This window comes from Vigna angularis, chromosome 3 (assembly GCF_016808095.1).
Source record: "Vigna angularis cultivar LongXiaoDou No.4 chromosome 3, ASM1680809v1, whole genome shotgun sequence".
Taxonomy (NCBI): domain Eukaryota; kingdom Viridiplantae; phylum Streptophyta; class Magnoliopsida; order Fabales; family Fabaceae; genus Vigna; species Vigna angularis.
Genome location: NC_068972.1, coordinates 38,543,248 through 38,564,321, shown reverse-complemented (window position 1 = coordinate 38,564,321; position 21,074 = coordinate 38,543,248). Strand labels below are relative to the sequence as shown.

Here is a 21,074-nt window from a genome sequence, read left to right as displayed (position 1 = left end):
CACTTGTGGCACCAATTATCCTTGGAAAAATTGTGTCATCAACTGCTAGTTGAAGAACAAATAAAGCCCTTGAATCCTTCTGCTTGTTTTCCTTCAACTCCTTCTTTTGAGCTGCAGTAAGAGTGGAGGTGTCTTCTGGAATAGTGAGTGAATCCTTCTTCTATGATGTCCCATAAATCTTGAGAACGGAAGAATATCTTCATTTTGACACTCCAAAAATAATAATTTTCTCCTTTGAAAATAGGTATTGGAATTGATGATGTTTGATTAATAGTAGTCATGAGTGAGAATATATTTGGATGTAGTAGAATGGGTTATAGTTTTGTTTGAGGTAGTTGAAAATTTTTATCTACGCCGAGTAGATGACCAAACTTAGCTCTGGTACCACTGTTAGTATTTTGAGGTTGTGAAAGGAATAGTTGATGGGATAAAGAAGATGTAGAGATAGTTGAATATGAAAGTAGTAGTTGGAAGAAGTGTTGTAGTTGTCTTTAGTTGTAGTAGATGTTAGTTTCATACAAATGGTAGATGTTGTCTACATCTTGCATCAAATGATAGAGTTCATGGGTATTTATAGACCCATAGATTATTCTAGAACATACTAGCCACAACTTATGTGGAATGTTTTAAATTTTTACCTATGTAGAATATTCTTGATTTTTCTTCCTATCTTTGACTTTTCTACAATATTCTAAAACTTATATTACATTCCAATTCTTCTATCTAAGGAGCTTATACATTCTTTTAGAATTTGCATTACACTTTATTACATTCCAATTCTTCTAGCTAACAAGCAAAAGGCATAAATAGTAGGCATTTGAAATTTCACAGGAATAGACTTTGCGTATGTAAGGTTTGGAACTTGAAAGAAGCATAGTATATGCAAGATAGATGTGAAATAGAACCCGATGCATGATTTATCCAAAACGAAACGTCTCAGATGAGGCAAAGGAAGGAACAAAGAATGTTCTGTCTAAGCTTTTGTTTAATGCTACATATCTTCAAGATTCATTTAAGGCAATACCTTTCCCGAAGAGGAGGCATGCATGAGAGTCATTTCTATTGCTCGCTCGGCCACAAATATAAATATCATACTTATCTGATATATGATTCAACTTCAAAAACCCCTTTCCATTCCCTTCCTCTTTCTTTCACTTTTAAAACTCATGGCTGAATCGCTTCTTTTCAGCTCTGCAGAATCGCTCCTTGGGAAGCTTGCTTCTGCTGCCCTTCAAGAAGCTTCTCTGGCGTTTGGTGTGCACCGCCATCTTCAACACATTAAAGAAACTATGGAACTCATAAGAGGTGTGCTTTTAGATGCTGAGAAAAAGAATCCGCAGAGCAGTGCCCTGAGCGAATGGCTGACTCAAATCAAGCGCGTGTTTTCTGATGCTGAAGACATAGTCGATGATTTTGAGTGCGAAGCCTTGCGGAAACACGTTGTCAACACCTATGGTAGCTGTTCAAGAAAGGTACGCCGTTTCTTCTCATCAAGTAATCCTTTTGTTTATCGTCTTAGAATGGCGCATCACATTCAAGACATCAACACCAGGTTGGCCAAACTTGCAGCTCAAAGAAGCATGTTTGGCCTTCAAGTCATTCATCAAGACACACGTGTCGTGCACGTGAGGGAAATGACTCATTCTCATGTAAACCCTTCCAATGTTATAGGGAGGGAAGATGATAAACAAGAAATAATTAAACTTCTGTTGAAAGATGATCATGGCCAAAGTCTCTCAGTTATTCCCATTGTGGGAATGGGAGGCTTGGGAAAGACCACACTTGCTAAGTTGGTCTTCAATGACGCCACTATTAATGCATGTTTTCCGTTGAGGATGTGGGTGTGTGTCTCCAATGACTTTGAACTTAGGAATGTGCTCATTAAAATCCTCAATTCTGCTCCAAACCCAAATAGGGAAAACTTCAATAACTTTGAGACAGAGTGATACGACTGTCGCGGTCATACAAATTTGATTGTAATTAAATTATGCAGTATAACTAGGAAGTGACTCCTAGGTCGTCTCTCAAGGACCAAATGTTGGTGGTTCAATCTCAGATAATTCAAATTAATTAAAATAAGAATTTCTGATCGAATTAAGCACAAATAAGAAAAATGGGAAAATACTGGAAAATTAAGCACAATTCCCTAATTAATTTTAGCACAATAAACTAAGTGAAGTGGAGAAAATAATGATTCATCAAAATAGACCACACTTAGTCTTTTGCACTCCTGGGCAAAATCAAGACTCAAATCAGGGAATGGTTCAAAGGACTTTTAGGAACGGTGACAGAAAACTTAGCAGTGAGAAAAATAAAAACTCGCAAGAAATCAAACAGAATTTACACAACTCAAGAATTCTGGACAAATAAAAGAAGTAGACAATGTCCAACACGTAATCAAGAAAGGCAGATACTCATAGAAATCATCCAAGCAATTCAAAACATAGCAAAATGATTAATCAGCTCGAGAGGTGATTCAAAAGTAACATAACCTTACGGATGCACTATAGTGTTTCTCTCATGTGTTTAAGGTAAATCAATGTCACTCAATGCACTCAAGAAAGCAAACACAAGCAGACTTGACAAACCTCTAATATCAACACTTAAAACATATGCATGTTCAGATCTAAAGGTCTTTACTGGGTTGTAATGGGGCCAAGGACAGGGGAGGATAAAATATGGATAAGTAGGTGTAAACCAGAAGAAAATAGAGGAGCAATGGGGAATAAGTGTAAATACAGTCAAATTACGCCCAAACCTCTAATTCAATCCTCTTCTCGACTCCATTATTCACAAAAATTATATATTTTTTATCATTTTTTTTTTCTTTCTCATCATTTGTTTTCTTCATCCTGTCTATATTTTTTTTCACACAACAGGATATAAATTATCATTTCAAAACATGATGAGGAACCAACTAGCCAATTCATCAGAATTCCCAAGGAGACCACACTTATTCTCAAAATACTTCTATAGCTCCAGACTTTCCTAAGGTTAAGGTAATCATTGTTTTTCACTTAGGTTCAGTGTATGAGCTTCAATCACAAAGAAATGGGGTAAGTATAGGCTCAAAGGGGTTATCAAAGGATAATAACAGGGTAGGCTTATTTGGCTAAAGAGGCTCAAGAATAAAAATGCCTTTATCACGTCTGAACATGTATATCAATCAAGTATATCTAAAAGAATCAAGCCAAGGCATATGTGCAAGCATTCAAGATACATATCACACACAAGAAAGAAAATTAAGTGGCTCAAATCTCTCACACAGGGTGTTTTTGTCACGATTAAATCAACCTCTTAAACACATAATCATCTTTCCAGAGAAAAGCAAGGATTACAAACTATAAGTATTAAGTAAGTGAAGGAAAAATCTACAACTTATACATCATCCAGAAATCAAGAGAAAAATGTAAAATTTATTGCACACAAAACTCGATAAAAATAACTTAAAGTAGAAAAAAATTTTAACACTCAAAAACAAAAAAATTTAACACACAAAATACATACTAACAGAAACTAACAGAAATAACAGAATAATCAGAATTTCTTCCCAGTAGACCACACTTAAATCACACAATGTCCTCAGTGTGTAACAATCATCAGATTATCAATTTCAGAGCAGTCAAATAATATAGACAAGTGCAATAAAAAGTAGGAAAAAGGGAAGAAATTTTTCAATAACATCCATCAGTAGATGTTGTCAATGACATCCATCAGCAGATGTCTAAATCACCTAGCATCCATCAGTAGATGCTAAATTTTTTTTTAATTTTTAATTTTTTTTTATTTTTTTTCTGAAAAAGGAGATGACCGGCACTGTGACAACAGTTTCGGTGGCTATGACCGAAACTGTTGCTACAGTGGAAAGCAATCTGGCTATAAATAGGCCATTATCGGCGTCTGAGCAGCATTTCCTGACCTAGCCTCTCTCTCGACTCCTCTCTTCTCTCCTCTCTTCTCTCTCTACTCCTCTCAGAGCGTCTGGAGCTGCGCGGAGCCTCTGCAAGCCCTACTACTCCAGGTAAGTCCTCTGAACCTGGATCTCCGTTTCTTTCTGCTTGCTTTACATTTTTTTTTTCTTCTCTGCTTTCCTCTTTTCTGCTTCCCTTTCTTTTCCTTGCCCCTTATTTTTTTCTTGCCTGCTCTCCCTCTCCCTTTTCTTGCTTTCCATTTTTTTTCTTCTGCCGATTATTTTCTATTTCCTGCTTCTATCATCTCCTTTTCAATTTTTTTCATTTTTTTAAACATAAAACACTTAAACACATAAAACACAACTGTCTTAAAACTTAAGGGGTATATCGGCTGGAAACCAGACGTTAATCTCCCTTCGATTGAAGGTATGGCAGAGACAATCGGGTAGAACAACGCCACGTACCCCACTTAAAACTAAATAAACACAGAAACATAAATATACAAGAACAATATGGACAAGGACAATTGGACGTAGATCCATTTAGGACCCCTTTGCAAGGACTGTGAAACAGATCTGAGACCAGACACAAAAACAATCAAAGACAGACAGGACAAATAAATCTAAAAGGAAACAAGAACAAATAAAGAAAACACTCAACTAATCTAATTTTTTTATGCTTTTTATTTTTCTGTTTTTTATTTTTTTTTTATGTTTTTGTTTTTATATATTTTTTTTAGAATATATTGAGAGGAATGATGAGTGAGATAGAATCAGAGAGATACACCAGTCAGCGGTGGCGTCCAACCGAAAATCAGACCCAGATGATGACCAGAATCTACAACTTTGGGGTCACACACCCAAGCCGAGCGCAAGTCGTCGAGATCACGTCTCGACTAAGGATCTTCGGAGATGCCAGCGAATACAACGTGCACTGCTGGTTCAACAATCACGGCAATCGGGTCAGGCGCTGACAAGCGGAGATAGACCCCACTGGCACTCAGTTTTCACAACTGCCGCTATATATGTACGGTAAGACTCTGATCAAATCTCCATTTTTATTGATTCTTTATTTTTTCTTCAATTATTAACACAAGTTTTTTTTTTGTTGAAAGAATACGACTGGGTGATAATGAGGGCACCGAGGCTGCTGAATCTGTTCCCCGTTCCGATCATCATTGACGATGATAGAGATGAGAGACAAATCCCTCCACCCATGCTTCTCACATTCCGAACTAGAGCTCCCTCAACGGAGCTCTCCCTTAGACCACCACAACCAGCTCGAGAATTCTTCCAATTTTAAATTTTATGTTTTTTTTTCTTTTTTTGTTTTTGTTGGCCGAGTGTGGCCAGAATATTAATGAGGCATGTAATCTGAACAATTATTATTTTTTATGTTTTATGTTTTTTTTTTATGTGTTTTTTTTATGTGTTTTTTTATTATGTGTTTTATTTTATTTGGTCTGTAATATTAACGATCATGGAAGATCGAACCCCGAACAACTATATTTATGTTTTTATGTATTTTATTATATTTGTTGTTGCTTTTTTTTATTATTAATAAAAACACTTAAATTAGCATCTCTGCTCAAACTATATACCTCTGCCTCATTACTACAACTTTACTCTCTGATTTTTTTTTTATAACAAAAAAAACTAAATAAATAAAAACAGAACACATATTAACGAAACAAAATACCTAATACCGAACACAAAATATCAAAGCACGCAAAACGCAAATGTCATAAACAGCAGGCAAAACATATATTTACAAAACATAAATTAACAAAACAACAAATCTGAAACATAACACACATTTTTTTTTTATTTTTTTATTTTTAAAGAAAAATAATAATAATTTGTAAACTAAGAAAATCAGAATGCTCCCCTAATTCGTAAACTAAGAAAATTAAGGGAAGAAGGAAAAAGAAAACTTTCCTGGTTATGGTGGCAGTTTCCAAACTTGGACAAGTAGGGAGATGTTTTTCATCTCAGGATTCAGCAAAGAAAATTTGAGGAAGAACTGCTTCATCAGCATTGCCCTATCATCCATAGCAAGATGTTTCTTCTTTCTTTTCATAGCAAACTGTTGCAACAATATCCCTCCTTCCACTAGCAGTTGTCGAGTGTGTGACACCAGAATAGATTTCTCTAGCTCGCTCAAAAAAGTAGCAGTATACTCTCCTTCATTAATCGTGCATTCCTTAATGTCAGCACCTGCATTCTCTTTTAACTCTGCATTCTTGTCATCAGACTCACATTTGATAGCATCAATCTCTAAGTCATCAGCTGCATCCTCAGGGATATCAGTATCAGAATCCAGAACAGGCTGCTCAGGTTCTTCCTTTGCTACCTCAATTGGACTTTCACCAGCCAGCTTGCAGAGCAACTTCCTCGCTTCTGTTGGGGTTATATCCATCAAACATCCACCAGAAGCTACATCCACAAGTATCCTTTCACTGTCCAGGAGCCCTTCATAAAAATAAATCAAGAGCAAATGCTCTAGAATTTGGTGGTTTGGACAAGTTGTGCAGAGCCTGTTAAACCTCTCCCAATAATCTGCTAGGCTTTCTTCTTGAAACTGCTCAATGGCAGTGATCTTCATCCTAATGCTGGTCACCTTTGCTGCTGGAAAGAACTTGTCGAAGAATTTTTGTTGTGTTTCCTGCCAACTATTAAAAGGATACTGGTATATGAACCAGTCTCTTGCTTCATCTTGAAGGGACATGGGAAACATTTTTATCAACACTGTCTCCTTTGAAACACCAGGAGGCCTCATAGATAAACACACCAAACTAAACTCCTTGAGGTGCCTGTAAGGATCTTCATGTGCCAACCCAAGGAATTTGGGAAGACACTTGACTAGATCATACATCCAGTCTTGAGAATCTGTCATCTCCTCTATTGTAGTTCAAAACCTATCTCAGACCTGGACTTTCACTTCAAGCAAAGATTATATAAAAAAAAAAAATACGAAAGCATAACATGAAGTAAAACTAACAATTACAGTTTTTTTTTTTTTAGAAACAACAGCTAAATACAAAATACAACACAATAAAAATATAGAATACTAAACATATATTAACACAGTAAAATTCTACAAGCACTAAGTTAATTGAAACTTTCAAAAATAACCACTAAACAAAACATAACACATTTATACATGCTACAAGCAGACACAAGACAGAACATCAATAGTAAAAAAAATTTTAATTAATTTTTTTAATTTTTTTTTTTTAATTACAACTAAATACAGAACATAGCACAAATAAACACATATATACACAATATATATTAACACAGTAAAAACCTGGAACTGAAGTGACAACGCCGCCAAAATTTGCTGAAGGTGTCGTTGTCGCCTACAAAAATACAAAACACAAAACACACATATTAACAAAACAAAAATTTACACAACAAGAATCTAAAACCAAACCTTCATTGGTCCCCGGCAGCGGCGCCAAAATTTGATACGACTGTCGCGGTCATACAAATTTGATTGTAATTAAATTATGCAGTATAACTAGGAAGTGACTCCTAGGTCGTCTCTCAAGGACCAAATGTTGGTGGTTCAGTCTCAGATAATTCAAATTAATTAAAATAAGAATTTCTGATCGAATTAAGCACAATTAAGAAAAATGGGAAAATACTGGAAAATTAAGCACAATTCCCTAATTAATTTTAGCACAATAAACTAAGTGAAGTGGAGAAAATAATGATTCATCGCAGAGCAACTTCAAATTCATTTGAGAAATACACTTGAAGGGAAGAAGTCCTTGCTTGTGTTGGATGACGTGTGGAACGAGGATCGTGCAAGATGGGATGAGTTGAGAGAAATAATAGATGTGGGTGTTGAAGGGAGTAAGATCCTAGTGACTACTCGTAGCCATAAAGTAGCTGCCATTATGCACACTAAATCCTCAAATTCGTACCTTCTAGGATGTCTCTCTGAAAAGGATTCTCTTTCTCTATTTGTGAAATATGCTTTTGAAGATGGAGATGAGATGAAACATCCACAACTATTGAAGATTGGGGAAGGAATAGTAAAAAAATGTGGAGGGTTACCATTGGCGGTGAAAACGGTGGGGAGTTCACTGTTCTCAAGGGTTGACGAGAGAGAGTGGGAGAATGTAAGAGACAATGAGATTTGGAATTTAAAACAAAATGAAAAAGACATTTTGCCTGCTCTCAAACTAAGTTACGATCAACTGCCTTCATATTTAAAACCCTGTTTTGCTTCTTTCTCCCTTTACCCAGAAGACACTGTTATTTTTGGTACCCAAGTTTGTATGTTATGGGGAGCACTTGGTTTTCTTCCACCACCAAAGGCAGGTGAATCAGTGAGTGGTGTTGCCGGTCAATTGTTGCATGAGCTACGGTCAAGATCTTTTCTTTCAGAATATGAAGAGTTGGGAGGTGATTGCGTATTTAAATTACATGATTTGGTGATTGATCTTGCAGTACATATTGCGAAAGGTGAGTTTGAAGTAATAGATAACCACGATTCAAAATTATACAAGAATGCCCATCATTTGAGATTTGTGGCAAATAATTTACTTGATCAAGCTCTCCTTCCCTCAAGTCTAAGAAGTATCGATTTTCGTAGTGGAGCTAATAATGAAAATCTATTGAATACATTGGTGTCAAGGTGCAAATTCTTGAGGGTTTTAATCTTAGAATTTTGTGAATACGCAAGTCTGCCTCGCTGCATCGGAAAGTTGAAACATTTAAGATATCTCAGCCTTTCGAACAATGAAAACCTTACGGAACTCCCTGATTCAGTTTGCAAACTTCAAAATTTGCAAGTCTTGAACCTTAACGGGTGCATAAAGCTACAAAAGTTACCCGAAGGACTAGGAAATCTAATAAGCCTTCGTCACCTGTTTATAACCACCAAACAACCTGTTTTTCCAGAAAAAGAAGTTGCAAGTTTGACTTCTTTAGAAGATTTAAGGTTTTATTATTGTGATAATTTGGAGTCATTGTTCAAAGGAATACTACTACCCACTCTTAAAGGATTGACTTTAATTGATTGTAAAAGTCTAAAGACGGTGTGGTTCCATGCCATAAAAAATTTAGAGGTTTTAGTGATTGCACAGTGCAACAAGTTGGAATTGTCAATGGGCCTTAGCAACGAAATCCTTTATTCAAGGTTGAAGCTTCTCATTCTTAGAGGCTTGCCAAGTCTAGTCAGATTGCCTCGGTGGCTTCAAGGATCTGCCAACTCTTTACAGTCCTTAGTTATTGTACAATGCATGAATCTTGAGGAGCTTCCCGATTGGCTACCAACTCTAAATTGTCTCCAACGACTTTCAGTTCTCTATTGTCCAAACCTATTATCACTCCCTCATAACATGCCTCACCTCACAAATCTAAAAGTGATTAATGTCACTGGTTCTTTTGAATTATGGAAAAGATACAGGCCAGAAATTGGACAGGATTGGCACAACATATCTCATGTCAATCTTGTTTGGGATGATTATCAATCGGAAAATGAAAAAGAATTAACAGTCAAAATTTGAAGGTATGCCAATTTCAACCATTTAACTTTTTTTATATTATTATTTTTCAACAATTCCTTTCTCTAAGACAGGATTTTCTTTTTGTCACGGGTTATAGAGTTCTGTCGGTCTCTCCACCTCATATATGTGTTTACTTAGTCGAACATAAAGCTATGCAATCTCCTGTTTATATACAAACTATGTATTTTCTATAAACTCATACATTTTTTTTCACTTCTGAACTTTTGAAACAATAAGTGTTGGTAAGCTATAATATTCGATAGTAGTTGTGTCAATATCGAGTATGGATCAAATAAGAAGAAGAATACATGTCTTTTAGAAATTTATTCAGTTCCTCGTTGCCGAATATATCAACATTCGGAGAAATAAAAAAACTTCGAAAAATACTCTTTAATTTTACATTGTTTATTTAACAGCTTTTAAATAAGTTTTTATAACCAATTTTTTCAAAAAAAAAATATAAGAAAATTCTTATATATTTATCAATTCAAAAAGTTACTTTTTAAACCGATGATTGGGTTAACTTGTATAAAAATAGTTAAATGGTAAAAGTTAAATTAATATAGGATATTTTTTGAATAAAAAAAATAGTGGAGAGGTGTAGGGAGCACTTGGAATGGTGGAGGGAGCAACTCTCAATACCTGGTTGTCGAGCTACTAGACTGAAGAGATCAACCCGATCGGCTTTTTTGGCTAGGATGTCGAGCTAGCCCACTTGGCTTAGCCTTTTTATCACCCCTATATAGTTTTTCTTATGTATAAAACTAAGTAAAAAGAAAAATACATATAGTTTTCTAATAGAAATATGTTTTTCTTTTAACTTAACAAATCGACATAAAATATCTACATTATTAATTGTGATTTGAAAAACGAAAAGGTTGCATTGCTAGTCAAGTATGCATCATGTTTAAATGTGAGAAGTTAGAAAAATGTTTTAAAGGAAGTAGTGACATTTAAAAGAAAGATACGATAATATTTTAATAGTAAAAGTATAAATAGATTTTTTATTAATGAAAGTTCATTTTATAAAAACTTATATTTCTAAACTTTCTCTCTACCCTCTCAAGGTTTCTTACCTCAATTTTCATCTTTTTGAATATCAAAGACAGTAGAAACGTTCCTAACAAAGAACTCTACAAATTCACCTTATTAGAAGGAAGAACAAAGTAAGTTTACTTTTTATTCACTTTTTAGGTTGTTTTGCTTTTTGAGTTGCACATGGACAAAGATGTTATGCATGCGGCTCAAATTTACTCAAAATGAATCTATGTTCCTATATGATCATGGTGATATGATTATTTCGAATCAAAGTATTATATGTCTAGTTAAATTAGGTTGTGGGGGAATAGAGTTGTAAGGAGTAACTAAGTAAAAATGACACCAATAATTGAATTAATCATTACAAAGTATTATATGTCTAGTTAAATTAGGTTGTGGGGGAATAGAGTTGTAAGGAGTAACTAAGTAAAAATGGCACCAATAATTGAATTAATCATTACATCAAGCAAAAGAGAAAAATAAAAGAGGGGAGAAAATGAGAACATTAAAAAATATATATAAATATATATATTTATAATAAACCTTGTTTTGTTGCAGCACCAATAATTGTGTTTCCCCTATTTAAATTCTGAAACAAATATCAATTTTGTTTTTGTTATGTTTTTTTTTTTAAAAAATAAGTTCATCACGGTTAAAGGAGTATAGGAGAGAGAAAAATGCAGATTTTTTTTGTCACGTTACTACAGAATTAATTCCATTTTTGTAAAATTAACATAATCGACTTGATTGATGCAATTATACAAAGTAAGGACGAAATTGATACCTTTTTAAAAGGGGAACGAAATTGACACTAACCTGGAATTTGAACACCAATTAAACCTTTATTTTATATTTTGAAAACTTGGAAGATGATAAATACAAATTTTATATTTTAGTGTATACTCATACTTAATACCAAGTCTATAATACTCTATTCAATGGTGTAATCATCCTAATATAGAGTATAACAACGTCATCAATGAATCTATGTAAGAGATTTGTTTCAAAGCACAAACCTCTCTCTATGTAAGACTTTTATTAATTGGAAGATAATATTGTTTTTTAAGTGGGTATACATCAAATCCTAAGTTGAGTAATATAAAGAAAGAAAAAGTAGAAAATTATTATAAAAAATGGAAAATTTAACTCGATTTTGTCACATAATTTAATAAGTAGTTTAATATATAAAAATAGAAAATTTATCTCAATATCGTCACATAGTTTAATAAGTAGATTAACGTATAACATATTTAAATAATTTGGTGGCTTGAGAAAGTTTACAATTTTTCGTCAAAAAACAATTGTGCAATAAAGTTTGCAGTTTTTGTGAAAACAAATGTTATATATATATTGATTAATTATACTTTTATATTGCATGATTTTAAATAAAACTAAATTTATTGGAAAAAATATCAATTTTAGATAATTATTTAAAATATAATTTTTAATTTATACATTTTATTTAAACTTATGAAATTAAAATTATTGCTAAATTCATTAGTTTTACTTTTATGTACATTTTATAGTCTAATTGATTCAAATTTTTATTGAAACTAATTTTATTTCTTTTTAATATTTCAAAAAGAATTTTTTTATAGTATAATTTAAAATTAATTTTTTATTTGAATTTATATTTTAAAAAGTTAAATAGTTTTATTTAAAATTGAGTATATGTGTGCGTTTTTCCGTGGACACGACCCAAGTTTTTCAAGCTGATGATAATTCTTTCAAACACGCCAAAACCATTATTTTCAAAATGAAAATGAAAACTAAGGCAAAACCAAGATAACACATTAAATTGATTATAAAATAAGAGAAATAAAGCAAAAACTAAAAGGAACGAAAAGTGATCTTAAAAGAGTGATTACCCTAATATATTATTGCTAAATTAGAATGCTATGAAATCGGTGGATTAGGAAAAAGACAATTGTACTATACAGATGCACCAGTCGTCCTTCGCAGAAGTTAATTGTTACCTACATGCAGTTGAGCGGTTATTGTTTGAATCAACCGAACGACTGAGCGATATTAACACTAGTAGATAGGTTGGGAGAGTACACCGATCGTCAGGTTGGGAGAGTGCACCGATCGTCAGGTTGGGAGAGTGCATCGATCGTCCTTCATAGAAGTTAACTATTACCTTGTGCGTGTAGCCGAGCGATTATTGTTTGAATCAACCAAACGGCAAAGCGACATTAACACCAGCAGATAGGTTGAGAGGTTTTAATGGCTAATTATTGGGCTTGATAATTATATTAAATGCAAATATACGCGATTTATGAGTGATTGACAGGTTATATTGCTTAAGAATCTATTGTATTAATGGGAAACTAATGGGCTTGATGACGGCGAAGCCTATAAGTATGAGGTTAATGACTAGGTAAAATCATCTTTTCCATAATCACACTTAGACTTTTTTGAGTCATATCTGACTTGAGCGTCGGAGTGTTTTCTAAAGGTCTATCCTATTCAAGATTGGACAATCGGAGGATTACAGCGAGTGACCAAAGAAGTAAAGCCGAGAAGACGATCGACCTCGGACCCCTTCAACCGAAACATTTGGTGCCCATTATGGGGCCCGAAGAGTGCGGAAGAAGCCCAATTTGAGACCAGAATGGTATAGCAGCTCCAAATAAAGGTACCAGCTTCAAGGGGGTAGGTAGTGACTCTAAGAGTCGAATGTGATGATGGTCAAAGGGAGCAGTCGGTGGTACCGACGCAAGAGCGCCTGGTAGATAATGGTCAAAAAGAACAAGCAAAGAATAGAGGCCAGGAGGCAACCAGTGTCGTGGCAAGAAACGTTCAAGATGCTCAGCATAACCTTGTGAATCGTCCTGGCCGTGAGGATAGTACAGTCGTTGGCAATCGTCCCAACCAGGAGGACAATCGTGCATTGGTGGAGCGTCCGGATCAAGCAGAGGAGCTTCATCCCTTCAAGCGATAGTGATGAGGGCTCTTATGCCCGAAAACAAAATTCTTCCCCTAATCGACAAGTATAGTGGAATGACTGATCCGGAGAAGCACCTGCGATATTTTATAAATGTCATGGCAATCTACTCGTCGGACGACTTAGTTTGGTGCTAGGTGTTTTCTCTGTCTTTGTAGGGAGAAGCCTTAGATTGGCTCCACTCTTTGGCACTAGGTAGCATTGACGGATTTGGCACGTTGCATGATTTGTTCGGTCAACAGTACGCGTCCAGCAGAGCAGAGGGTCTGATGTATCTCGCTTTGGTGAAGATAAGGCAGGGAAAGGATGAGAAGTTGAAGGACTTTATAGACCGATTTAACAAAACAGTGCACCAAGTGAAGGATGTGGGGAGAAAGTTTATTCTAAGTAGTCTGACAACTGCATTAAAGCTTGGACCTCTCGCTAACAGTTTATATGTCGAACCTCCGCAAACATTGGGCGAATTACATAATAAAGCAACCAAATTCATACGTGTTGAAGACATGCAGGCTTTTCAGAAAAGCCAAAAGCACGAAGTTGCGTAGGTGGGGAACCCCAATCGTGAACAGAAAGAAGGGAAGAGACCATTCGGGTACAGTGAGAGGAAAGGTAGCTCGGGACAACGGGATTTTCCGAGGGGGCCTAAATTTACAAATTATACACCTTTGAGCATGACTAGGACCAATGTATTGAAAGAAGCATTGCGAGCTGACCTATTACCCGTTGGGGTCACCTATCAACGCTTGATGGACAAGGCTTTTCATCAACAAATAGGGAAATGTATGGAGGTTTACGTGGACGACATGGTCATAAGAAGTTTGTCAGTAGAGGAGCACGTCAAGGACCTGACAAAGGTGTTTGGGAAAGTGAGAAGGTATGGAATGCGTTTAAATCCTACCAAATGCACTTTTAGAGTGTTGGTTGGGAAATTCTTAGGCTAAATGATGACTGCACAGGGAATCAAAGCCAACCCCGATAAGTGTAGGGCAATCCTGGAGATGCGAAGCCCTCAGAACTTGAAGGAAGTGCAGCGCTTGGTGGGACGGTTGATTACTTTGTCCCGGTTTATCCCTAGGTTGGCCGAACGGGTTAAACCTATCATCAAGATCATGAGAAAAAAATTCCTTGTCAAAGTGGGACACCGAGTGTGAGAACGCCTTTCATGAAGTGAATAAGGTATTGGCAAGCCCACGGGTTATGGGAAGACCGGATGCAGACCATAATTTGCAGCTTTTCTTGGTGGTAACAGAAGAAACTATTAGTGCGGCTTTGATACAGGAGGTTGTAGAACTTAAGCTTATTTATTTCATACGCAAAGTTCTCAAAGAAACGGAAACATGATATCAACGAGTGGAGAAGTTTGCTTTGGCGTTATTGACTGTCGCTCGTCGATTGAGGCCTTACTTTCAGGGGCACCAGGTAGTGGTAAGGATTGATCATCCTATAGCCAAGATCTTGAGAAAACCGGATTTGGAAGGAAGTTTGAACCGGTAGAATCAGTGTGGGGTCAACACTTGGCAGAATTCGCAGCAGAGTTACCCATTGAAAAGGAAGGCATAGCCCAGCCGTGGAAACTTTTCGTTGACGGCACAGCTAGCAGAAAGGGTGGAGGAGCAGGAATGATTTTGGAAGGGTCAAGCAGATTGGTTATGGAGAAATCGCTTATCTTTCATTTTAAGATAAGCAACAATCAAGCAGAGTACGAGACTTTAATAGCAGGCCTGAAATTGGCAAAGGACCTGGGAACGACATCTGTGGAGTGTCGAACTGATTCTTACCTCGTCGTAGGACAGATGAATGGTAACTTTCAGGTCAAGGATGATCACTTGTTGCAGTATTTTCATAAGGCTAAGGGTTTGGCTGGTTAGTTTAAGACGTTGGAGGTAAGACATATACCTAGAGAGGAGAATGCTTATGCTGACATTTTGTCCAAGTTAGCAACTAGGAAGGAAAGTGGCCAATTAACTTTGGTTGTATGGTAGATTTTGGAAACACCAATCGTTGAGTGTTTGGCTATATCAGCGGCACTTGATCGGCCAGATTGGAGAAATGAGATTATTACCCTGATAAGGGATCAACAGCAGGGTAACGGACTGTCTGTGAAGGATGCTAAGAGGATCGCACGGTACATGCTTGTTGGAGGAGAACTTTACAAAAGGGGATTTGTTACACCTTTGTTAAAGTGTGTTTCCCAAGAGGAGGCCCAATATATCTTGAGGGAGCTACATGATGGAATATGTGGAATGCACACTGGCGACAAGCACTTCGCGCCAAGGTGCTACGACGGGATATTTTTGGCCAGCGTTGAAGAAGGATTGTGGAGAATTTATGCATTAATGTTTAAGTTGTCAAGAGCATGGGAATGTTTTTAACCTGCCTGGCATGGAGTTGCATAACCTGGTTTCCCTGTGGCCTTTTGCTCAATGGAGCATGGATATAGTGGGACCTTTCCCGACCGGTAAGGCTCAAAAGAAGTTTCTCTTAATGGCAATTGACTATTTCACCAAGTGGGTGGAGGCCGAGCTGCTAGCCACCATCTCAGCTGCTTAAGTTCAAAAATTTGTTTGGAAAATAATATGTCGTTTTGGTTTGCCACGGGTGATTGTTACCGACAATGGGAGACAATTTATGGACATAAAGCTGGCTGAGTTCTATCAGAACCTGGGAATAAATCATGTCACCAGTTATGTAGAACACTCACACACGAAAGGTCAGGTAGAGGCGGTTAACAAGACCATAGTTAACGAGTTGATGAAGCGATTCGGGAAGAGCAAGGGTGTCTGGGTAGATGAGTTCTTGGAGGTATTGTGGAGTTATCGTTGTACTTCGCACGATACAACTGAGAAACATCGTTCAACTTGACATATGAAATGGATGTTATGTTGCCGGTAGAGGTCAGCGAACCTACGATCAGAAGAAGGATTGATAGTATGGAGAGCAACAACGATCAGCTAAGGGTGGAGTTAGACACTCTGTAGGAAAGAAGAGATATAGTTGTTGTCCATGCAGAGGCTCAAAAGAGATTGGTAGCACGTCGATACAACACCAAAGTATGTCCACGGCAATTTCTGGAAGGTGACTTAGTGTGGCGTAAAATAGCAGAAGCACGGAGAAACCGAGCCCACGGGAAATTTGCGACTAATTGGGAAGGCATTTTCAAGATAAAAGAAAAGGCTTAATACCTGTTTTGGTCCCTTGAAAGAGGGGAAATGTTCAAATTCATCCTACCTTTTTTAAAAAGTTAAAAAGGGTCCCAACTTGTGAAAAAATTGTTTAAGTTAAATTTTTTTTGTTACGGCTTCAAATTTTTAATGGTGCAGCTGCCACCCTAGACAAAACATAATGATGTGTCTAGTGTGTGGCAGTGTGAGTTAAATGACGTGTAAAATTTAAATTTTTCTAAAAAATATATCTTGAAAGAGGGTAGGGACTACTTGCTCTGAAGAAGATGCAGATGTTGATGGCGCGATGAAGACTGGCAACGAATGGTTTGCTTGCAGGTTCGAAGAGTTTGATGTTCTGATGACGAATCTTGGTTGGGTGATTTTCGTGAGAGGATTGGATGTTTTTTATTCGTGATGAACTCGCGATTAGGGTTCCTAATTTGGGATTTTCTGTTATGCGATTAGTGGTAGGCTTAAAACTTAGAGTGATATAACAAGAATAAAAAACAAAATATGAGGGTGTTGAATGTGTTCAGTGAATGTGAGATTTACAACTGTTATAGGTTTTAGTTATGGTGATGGAAAGTTATATTTTTGTGGTCTTGTGCTGTTAAAATTGTTCTATGATCCTAGTTATGTTTCTTATCATTGTCCAGGAATGAGATTACATTTTCCAATATGCACCCAGCTTCACATACCAATATTCCACTAACCTAAAGAAGACAATGGCAGAAACCTGTCTAATGTTTGACATTGACATTAATTCTAGGGTGATAATTAATAAAATTCTGATACAAATGGTTGTTGCAAGGTAACTAGCATAGTTATATGTTGTTTCCTCTTAAGAGGAGAAACTGTTGCATTGAAATGTGCTACATATGGGCATTGTTAATGATGACTCACATGGTTTTGCTTTTATCCAGAAACAATTTTATTTTTATTTTTTTAATGGTTACAAGCCAATTCAATCCAATATCCGAACACATTTATATTCTTACAAAACAAAAGACTGTAGGAAAGGGAGAGGCACTGAATTATTGATATTGTTTAAGATAGATGGATTCTAGTTTTTCAAATGACGCATATGTTGTACAGTGCTCAACAAAAATAAAGTTCTCAAAACAAGTAACGCAAGAAGATATACACCAGAGGAAAGAGATAGTTCATAAGTCATAACAAATATGTAGGACAAAAAATCCCAAATTAGGAACCCTAATCGCGAGTTCACCACGAATAAAAAATGTCCAACCCTCTCGCGAAAATCACTCAACCAAGATTCACCATCAGCACATCAAACTCTTCGGACCTACAAGCAAACTCTTCATCGTCAGTCTTCATCACAACATCAACATATGCATCTCTTCAGCGTAGAACAAGCAGCCCCTACCTTCTGTCAAAATATTTTTTTTTTAAATTTAAATTTTACACATCATTTAACCTCACACTGCCACGCAATGACATAACTAAACATGTCGTTATGTTTTGTCCAGGGTGGTAGCTGCACCGTTAAAAATTTTACGCCATAACCAAAAAGGATTAACTTGAACAGTTTTCTCACAAGTTGTGATCCTTTTTAACTTTTTAAAAAAGGTAGGACGAATTTGAACATTTCCCCTCTTTCTTGGGACCAAAAGAGGTATTAAGCCTAAAAGAAAATCTCAACAATGGAGTGTATCGCTTGGAGCACCCGAGTGGCAAGTTGTACCCAACACTTGGAATACGTCCCACCTTAAATTTTATTTCAGTATTTTATATATTGATTCAGGACTCTTGTAGTACACTACTCGGCAGCTTTAAATTAGTGGCCCACGCCGCTCAGTGGTTCTAAAATGAATTCACCTTAAACTTTAGTGGCCCACGCCGCTTGGTGGTTCTAAAACGAATTCACCTTAAATTTTAGTAGCCCACGCCGCTCAGTGGTTCTAAAACGAATTCACCTTAAATTTTAGTGGCTCACGCCGCTCGGTGGTTCCAAAACGAATTCACCTTAAACTTTAGTGGCCCATGTCGCTCAGTGGTTCTAAAATGAATTCACCTTAAACTTTAGTGGCCCACCCAGCTCGGTGATTCTAAAACGAATTCACCTTAAACTTTAGTGGCCCACACTGCTCGGTGGTTCTAAAATGAATTCACCTTAAACTTAGTGGCCCACGCCGCTCGGTGACAGACGTGAGAACGACAACAGTCCCCTCCCCCATTTATAGCCTGAAAAAGCGGTTTCAGTAACGAAGCTCAACCATTCATTACAATCAAATCAGACGACTGGAGAGGCCTGACTCTTCGAATTCAACCGTCACACATCCCACTACTCCATGTGTTCCTTGATCCATGGTCACTTCACCTATAGTCCCTTTTGACAGTAATTCTTTCTCGTCATTTCTAAACCGATCAAACTATACAAAACCCCTTCGCAACCGTCTTTAGTTGCTTGGGGCTTGGGGGGCTTATGTACTATACAGGGTGCACCAGTCATCCTTCGCAGAAGTTAACTGTTACCCTATGCATGCAGCCGAGCAGTTATTGTTTGAATCAACCGAAAGGTCGAGTGACATTAACACCAGTAGATAGGTTGGGAGGGTGTACCGGTCATCTTTCGCAGAAGTTAATTGTTACCCTGTACATGCAACCAAGCGGTTATTGTTTGAATCAACTGAACGACCAAGTGACATTAACACCAGCAGATAAGTTGGGAGGTATTAATGGCTAATTATTAGGCTTGATAATTATATTAAATGCGAATATACGCTATTTATGAGTGATTGATAGGTTATATTACTCAAGAATATACTGTATTAATGGGAAATTAATGGGCTTGATGACGGCAAAGCCTATAAGTATGAGGTTAATGACCAGGTAAAATCATCTTTTCCATAATCACACCTAGACCTTCTTGAGACATGTCTGACTTGAGCGTCAGAGTGTTTCTGCACATCTACCCCATTTAGAACTGGACGATCGAAGGATTACAACGAGTGACCAAAGGAGCAAAGTCGAGAAGACTATCGACCTCGAACCCCTTCAACCGAAACAACAACAAAAAAAACTAAACACGCTAATTTTTTTCTGATATGAAAATGAAAATTTAGATCATACAATCATTTTTATGTTTAAGATTATATTTTGTTTAAATGGTCACGTGATTACTTATAATATGACTTTCTCACATGATATATGCTATTTTCATATTAAATAGTTTATTATAAGATTTTATAATTATTTTTTTATTTTTCTCACTAGTATATAAGAATTATAATAATAATTATTATTATTAAAAGTGACTACTTAAATATAATCGTTAGATTGTATTTGAATTATTAAATTTAAAATGTAAATACACGTAGTTTTCAAATATTGATACCAAGTTATAATCAGAAACATTTTTTAAAAGTAAGTAAAATTATTTAATTTTAATTAACTTAATTAGTTTGACATTAGTTTCTTTTGTTTACATTGAGTTCAGAAGTTTATGGTTATAGTTTTTTTATTGTTTTGCAATAAATAAGAATACTAAGTAGATACAATTCGCACAATACATATGTGAGAAACAACTACACAGAAAAGAGAATCGTAACCCTGTAACTAAAATGAATGGTTACCATCACAGCAAACTAAAGCAATGTTGACATCTGAAAATGCTGATAGAAAAAGAGAGATTCACAAGGGGTAAAAAATAATGAAAAATCGCATGTGTAAATTCTTTTTCTATTTCCTTATCAACTAAAGACAACTTTGGTCTGAGTTGTGACTATGACTGTGTTAAAGCTACAAACACGTTTTGTCAGACGAGTATAAAAATCTTACTGAAAAGAGAACACTTGGTCATGCGTGCATGCTGATAGCATTCTAATTCCTTTTGCAAAAGGAGGAATAAATGGGAGAACAAATCATCAAGATGATCAAGGCAAAAAAAATTGCCAAAAGGAGATCATGCGGTTGTGAAGCTAGTTACTTAATTCCTTTGGGATATGTTGAGATTAAAGGGCACTTTACCTCTTAACTTTTTGGCTATTGTTCCATCATAAAAATACCAAGTTATTGCCATTGATTTGGATATCTGCGTAAGATCATTTCCAACTTGATCAGGCATAAACATGACCACATTTGTAGCTGTCACATGAAACATCATGGGCCTGTAATAGCGTAAGTTACTGAACTTGTGTTATTTGCTAATTCCACAAAACTTGTGTTATGACGGACCATCTAACTTATAGCTAAAATGTAAAACCTTGTGTACTGAATGTAAAATTATCATTGCAGTTCAAAAGGGTTGAACCAGTCTCAATATTTATACCGCCACAAGATTATAGGGCATATAAATGTCTGCCGATATCGAAACTCTGAAAGGGAGAATCCAAGCAAACATATAATTGAAACCTGTGCACATTAAAAATCCATGGATGTTTAGAAATTCAGAACAGTTCACGTACTGGATCAACATGGAATAAGAAAACAAAAGCAAAAAAGAAAAAAAAAAAAAAACAAAGGCATTAGGA

General features: G+C 36.1%; 1 pseudogene; it reads left to right on the top strand.

Moving 5' to 3' along the window:
• The first annotated feature begins 1,134 nt into the window (after positions 1–1,134).
• On the top strand, positions 1,135–9,432 carry LOC108324422 (disease resistance protein RGA2-like; annotated as a pseudogene).
• Positions 9,433–21,074: the final 11,642 nt, after the last annotated feature.